The sequence below is a fragment of the Carassius auratus genome, linkage group LG30F (genome assembly GCF_003368295.1).
Source record: "Carassius auratus strain Wakin linkage group LG30F, ASM336829v1, whole genome shotgun sequence".
In the NCBI taxonomy this organism is placed as follows: Eukaryota; Metazoa; Chordata; class Actinopteri; order Cypriniformes; family Cyprinidae; genus Carassius; species Carassius auratus.
This window is the reverse complement of record NC_039294.1, coordinates 876,231-882,230: the sequence shown is the minus strand read 5'-3', so window position 1 is coordinate 882,230 and position 6,000 is coordinate 876,231. Positions and strand designations below refer to the sequence as shown.

The 6,000-nt window shown below is 48.0% G+C and overlaps 1 protein-coding gene across 4 annotated transcripts in view; it reads left to right on the top strand.

The window, feature by feature from the left end:
- The first annotated feature begins 331 nt into the window (after window positions 1–331).
- Window positions 332–6,000, top strand: part of LOC113067982 (protein FAM111A-like) — a 31,674-nt gene continuing 26,005 nt past the window's right edge. For all 4 annotated transcript variants that reach the window (XM_026240504.1, XM_026240502.1, XM_026240503.1 and 1 more), the window contains exon 1: window positions 332–479. The gene's annotated coding sequence lies outside the window, so the exon portion shown is untranslated. The remainder of the gene's footprint in view (window positions 480–6,000) is intronic.

Here is a 6,000-nt window from a genome sequence, read left to right as displayed (position 1 = left end):
TGTATTAATTTTAAATGAGTAAAATCCACTATATATGGATTGCTTTTAAAACTATATTAATTTTGGATTTGCATCTTCTATATTTGAAATTGATTTTAATACTTGATAATCTGTTTGCAAGAAATTAGTTGTTGTCATACTTCTTATTTTCTTTGAATAAATTTGCATACTAAAAAACACCACACCGTCTGACCAGGATTGAAGTCTCTAATTTTTTGTTAGATCTGTGTCTTAAATAAACACACGGACACCACTTTACTTTTTCTCTCCTTTACTCTCCTTCTTTTACTCCCTCTCCTACACTGGTTCCTTCTTTCAGGCCACAGCGCCTTCTAGTGACAACTACTTGAAACATCGCCAGTAATACTGATACATTACACACGGGTAAATATTGGAGTTGCATTTCCAAGATAGAGAGAGCTTCTTGACAAGCTGAAACTACAGAGAGATGCCGAAATCGCTTGCATTCTGATAAACAGGTATGCATCCATTCAGCTAACTTTATATATCCGTATATTTCGTGAAACGATGATGTCTTGTGTAAAACGCAAACGGACTAGCTCTCATGTAAATCTACATTGTTATATATCTAGCTGAATAAAGTAGCTTCAAATGCAGTTCTCTAACTTGTTCGATATCATAGTATAACGTAATTATAATTATTAACGAAAGGCGGCCGTGTTTTTTAACATATATTACTACTAGCTAGATGGAATATTGACTTGATAGGGGTCGTGTATATCGGTCTGGCTGCGGTGCCTTCTACAAACGCAGTTAAAGGCAAGGTTATGAGTAGACTGAAGTTGGGCTCAGAAGGTTGTGCTGTGGGATGCATTTCCCATACATTTATTTATTTTTTGAGACTCGCCACAATTTTAAAACTGATCTTTTTTCAAAAAGACTTCATTGAGTAACGCTGCGTACCGCACGTTTAATAATAATAGTCAGTTGAGGACCCCGCGCCGCGAGAGAGCCAGCGCGCCATACGAGCCATCTCCCTGACGGTGAACGAGTGAGTGAGCGGGAGGCCCCGCCCCCAAGCGCCATGTTCATATGCATCATGTCCCCCATTTCCTTCGGGCGACGATTGCTATGTCTGTTTGAATGCTGTTTGTGTGAGTTCCACAATTAAAGCAGGTATACAATCAGCGAAAGAGCCTTACTGCCTCTTACACTCATCTCTGTGTCACTCGCCCTGTCTCAGAACAGTGCAGAGCCACAACCCAGGATTATACTGGTCTCGCGAGAGTGCCAACACCACATAAACACGGTGTCACCCTCAATGTTCAGATGTATCATGTCCCCCATGTTTCTTCGGGCGACGATTGCTATGTCTGTTTGAATGCTGTTTGTGTGAGTTCCACAATTAAAGCAGGTATACAATCAGCGAAAGAGCCTTACTGCCTCTTACACTCATCTCTGTGTCACTCGCCCTGTCTCAGAACAGTGCAGAGCCACAACCCAGGATTATACTGGCCTCGCGAGAGTGCCAACACCACATAAACACGGTGTCACCCTCAATGTTCAGATGCATCATGTCCCCCATTTTTCTGCTGGTGACGATTGCTATGTCTGTTTAAATGCTGTTTGTGTGAGTTCCACAATAAAAGCATTATACAATCAACGAAAGAGCTTTACTTCCTCTTACACTCATCACTGTGTCACTCGCCCTGTCTCAGAACAGTGCAGAGCCACAACCCAGGATTATACTGGTCTCGCGAGAGTGCCAACACCACATAAACACGGTGTCACCCTCAATGTTCAGATGTATCATGTCCCCCATGTTTCTTCGGGCGACGATTGCTATGTCTGTTTGAATGCTGTTTGTGTGAGTTCCACAATAAAAGCAGGTATACAATCAGCAAAAGAGCTTTACTGCCTCTTACACTAATCTCTGTGTCACTCGCCCTGTCTCAGAACAGTGCAGAGCCACAACCCATGATTATACTGGCCTCGCGAGAGTGCCAACACCACATAAACACGGTGTCACCCTCCATGTTTAGATGCATCATGTCCCCCATGTTTCTTCGGGCGACGATTGCTATGTCTGTTTGAATGCTGTTTGTGTGAGTTCCACAATAAAAGCATGTTACAATCAACAAAAGAGCTTTACTTCCTCTTACACTCATCTCTGTGTCACTCGCCCTGTCGCAGAACAGTGCAGAGCCACAACCTATTATTATAATGGCCTCGCGAAGGAGCGAGAGTGCCAACACCACAAAGACACATGCATCATGTCCCCCACATCACTATGGGTGACGATTGCTATATGTGTTGAATTGATGTTTTTGTGAGTAAAAATTGTACTAAAGAAGCATATATAGAAATTCTTGCACCCAACGTTGTGTCACTCGCCCTGTCTCAAACAGCGCAGAGCCACAGTCCATGATTATAATGGCCTCAGGATGGCGCAAGAGTGTCACACCATTACGCGACGCGCCCGCCCTCCCGCCAGTGCTTCCAGCCTCGCGGGGGCGGGGTCCTGTTTAAAAGAAGCCATTAGTGGCTGTCGTGGTAATGCGTCCGCCGTGTCATCTCATGGACGGTAAGAGGGCTATCCCGGGCGTTTCACCGTGGATACTGGGAATAATTCACGACAGATATTCTCTCCAATTCAAACGCAGACCTCCCCGCTTCAATGGCGTGGTCCCGTCACTGACTTTGCCCCAAAACCGTCCTGTTCTGCGACAGGAAGTTCTCAGTCTGCTCGAGAGAGAGCGATAGAGCGAAATTTCCCCTCAGATCGAGCGGAATGCGCATGTTGAATTATCTGGACGATTGGCTGATTTTAGCCCACTCAAGAGATGTGCTATCAGTCACGTGGAAACAATGCTTCGGATACGCTGGGACTGCGTGTGAATATGCAGAAGAGCGTGTTTTTACGAGTCGAACTGTAACATATCTGGGAATATGTTTGGACTCGATGGCGATACAAGCTCATCTCTCTCAAGAGCATTTCATCGACTCTGCGCTGTTTCTGACTGGGCAGGTCGTTTGCACTGAGGGAATTTCAGAGGCTTCTGGGACTGATGGCGGCGGCTTCTTTAGTGTGCCATCTGGGTCTGCTACATTGCGGCCGCTACAGTTTTGGCTGTAACCCACCGAGGGCGTGGTCTTCGGTCCACAAGCACTTACGGTCATTCACAGTTGCGTCAGCACTCTGAGACCGTGGAACAGCCCGGATATGTTCAGCCCAGGAGTTCTTTTCTCTGCGAACGCGAATCTAGGCTGGGGAGCAGTGCGTCTGGGCCTGTGGTCGGAGTCACAGAGAAGGTGACACATAAACCGTTTGGAATAATGGAAGCGGTGTCCTCATATCCCTGCAAGCCTTTCGGTCGAAATTGGAGCAGAAACATGTACTGATTCAAACCGACAACACGTCTGTGGTCTTGTACATAAATCGCCAGGGCGGCGTGCGCTCCAGAGCTCTATTAATACAGGCAGCGAGTTTCCTGTTGTGGGCGGACCGACACTTAATCTCCATAAGAGCGTCGCACATCCCCGGTACTTTGAACCGTGGAGTGAGCATGCTTTTGAGGAACGGGATTCCTCAAGGAGATGTTGGCTTCACCCAAGATCAGATCTATGATTTGGGAGGGAGGAAGTGGATTTGTTTGCCACGAGCGAGAACACGTTTGCTATCTCATTCCCCCCTGCTGGGAGATGCTCTGACATCGTGCTGGCCGGAAGCCAGGCTTACACATTCCCTCCTGTGAAGATTCTGCCTGTGTTGTGCAAAATCAGGGAGGAGAAAGCATCAGTTATACTCGTGGCCCCGAACTGGCCGAATCAGCCCTGGTTCGCGGACCTGAGAGAGTTAGTGATGGCTCCCCCATGGCGAATCCACCTCAAACAGGACCTGCTGTCTCAGGCGAATGGCACAATATAGCACCCCAGCCCCGAGCTGTGGAACCTTCATGTGTGGCCACTGCGGGGACCCTGATGAGCGGGACACTCTGCACTGATGAGTGCTACACACACTTACTGAGACGCGAGCATCATCAAACATTCGCTGCTACGCGCAGAAGTGGTGAGTTTTCACAAAATGGTGCGAGAACATTTATATTGACCCGGGGACCTGTTCCGTGTCGGATGTTTTGCGCTTTCTACAGCACAGTTGGATAGCAGGAGTTTGAAACCATCCACGCTGAAGGTGTATGTGACCGCTATTGCCGCTTTCGTTCCCCGGTTACGGGTAAACGATCGGTAAGCACGCTCTGGTATTCAGTTTCTCAGGGGAGCAAGGAGATTGTGTACTTCATGGCCACCCTCCGTGCCGCCGTGGGATTTCGCTCTAGTTTTGAGGGCTCTATCTCTTACTACCGTTCGAGCCATTAGCTTCGATTGCGGTTAAGGAGCTTCCCTGAAGACTGCCTTGCCTCTTGCTCTCGCCTCAGCGAAGTGCCTTGGAGAATTTCATGAGTGTTTGGTGAACGATATTGCATTGGTTTCGGGCCTGGCGACTGTAATGTCACTCTCCGGCCGAGACCGGGTTTCGTTCCGAAGTCACTCAATACACCGTTTTGTTTCCCTGCCCGCCTTATCTGTTGAGCCGTCAGCCTCGCGCGACGCTGATACTCAGAGCGCCGGGACCCTGTTAGGGTTTTACGGATGTATATGAATCGCTCGGCCGCCTTTCGTCAGTCGGACCAGCTGTTCGTGTGCTTGGTGGATGTAATAAGGGACGTGCTGTTTCTAAACAGAGACTTTCTCACTGGATCGTGGACGCTATCAAATGCCAGGGGAAGGATTATCCCCTCAACATCAGAGCTCATTCTGCGAGGACATTATAAATGCTTCCTGATGGGCCTGGTCTAGAGGTATGTCTGTCCAGTATTTATGTTTTGCTGCTGGCTGGTCTTCCCAGAACACAATCGCCAGGTTTTACAAGCTGGATGTACCCTCTGTAGCGTCACATGTATTTTCGGTGAGTTAAGTTTTATTCATTAAAGCTGTTATAACCAGCTATACAGTAGTTACCATGGCTGCTAACTCTGTGTTATGGTTTAAATGGTTTATGCAGCAGTCACCGCAAACGCCGTCGACTCTGTTTAACTCTCATGCTTGAGTGCTTATTGCTTTGTGTCTGCCCTGGTTAGTGCAGATTTCGATATATTGCTTGAAGTTATGCATATTTTGTTAGGGTCGGAGCAGATGTCTCATTGGCCTAGTTCCGCCTATCAGATGCAAGCACTCTTAGCGACACGGCCATTGGCTAGAACTGTACTGCTTGTGTGAGGGTGATTGACTCCGTTCAGGGCTTATCTTCACTGCTCTCACGGCGGGATTTTATACAGTTATTATACAGGACAGCTCCAACACCTCTGAAGTGAACGCAGGGAAGCACTTCGGCATGAATGCCGGATTAGGCTTAAGGGAAACCATATCTCCACTAAGAGAAAATTTAGTGCACGAGGGATGAACCGAAAGTGCATGTAGCTCACTGACACGTTTGGCTGATGCCAAGGCCAAGAGCAAAGCTGTCTTGAAGGACAGCAGCTTTAGGGAAATACTTCCAAGAGGTTTAAAAGGATACTGAGACAGAGCCTCCAACACCATGGAGAGGTCCCACTCAGGCACCCTTCATAAATCTGCGGATTAGATGATGTTGCCCGACTGTTGAGCCCTCAAAGCCCACATGAAAGGCTGAAATCGCAGCCAAGTAGACCTTAATTGTGGAAAAAGACCTGCCTTTTTCCAAGAGGTCTTGGAGGAAACACAAAATATCAGGAACGGAGCACTGATAAGATGTGAGACCACGCCCATCAAACCACCCTTCAAACACTTGCCACTTACTGCCATACAAGAATCGCATAGAAACGGCCCTGGCATTCTGTATAGTAGCAATCACACGCGGCGAAAGCCCCAGTGCGCTTAGGTTCGTCCTCTCACGGCCCCGCTCAAAGAGCCACCCTGTCCGGGTGTGGGTGATAAATCTCCCCGTTCGCTTGGGACAAAAGATCTGTGCGGGGGGGGCGCCACGGCTCGGCATATAACAGA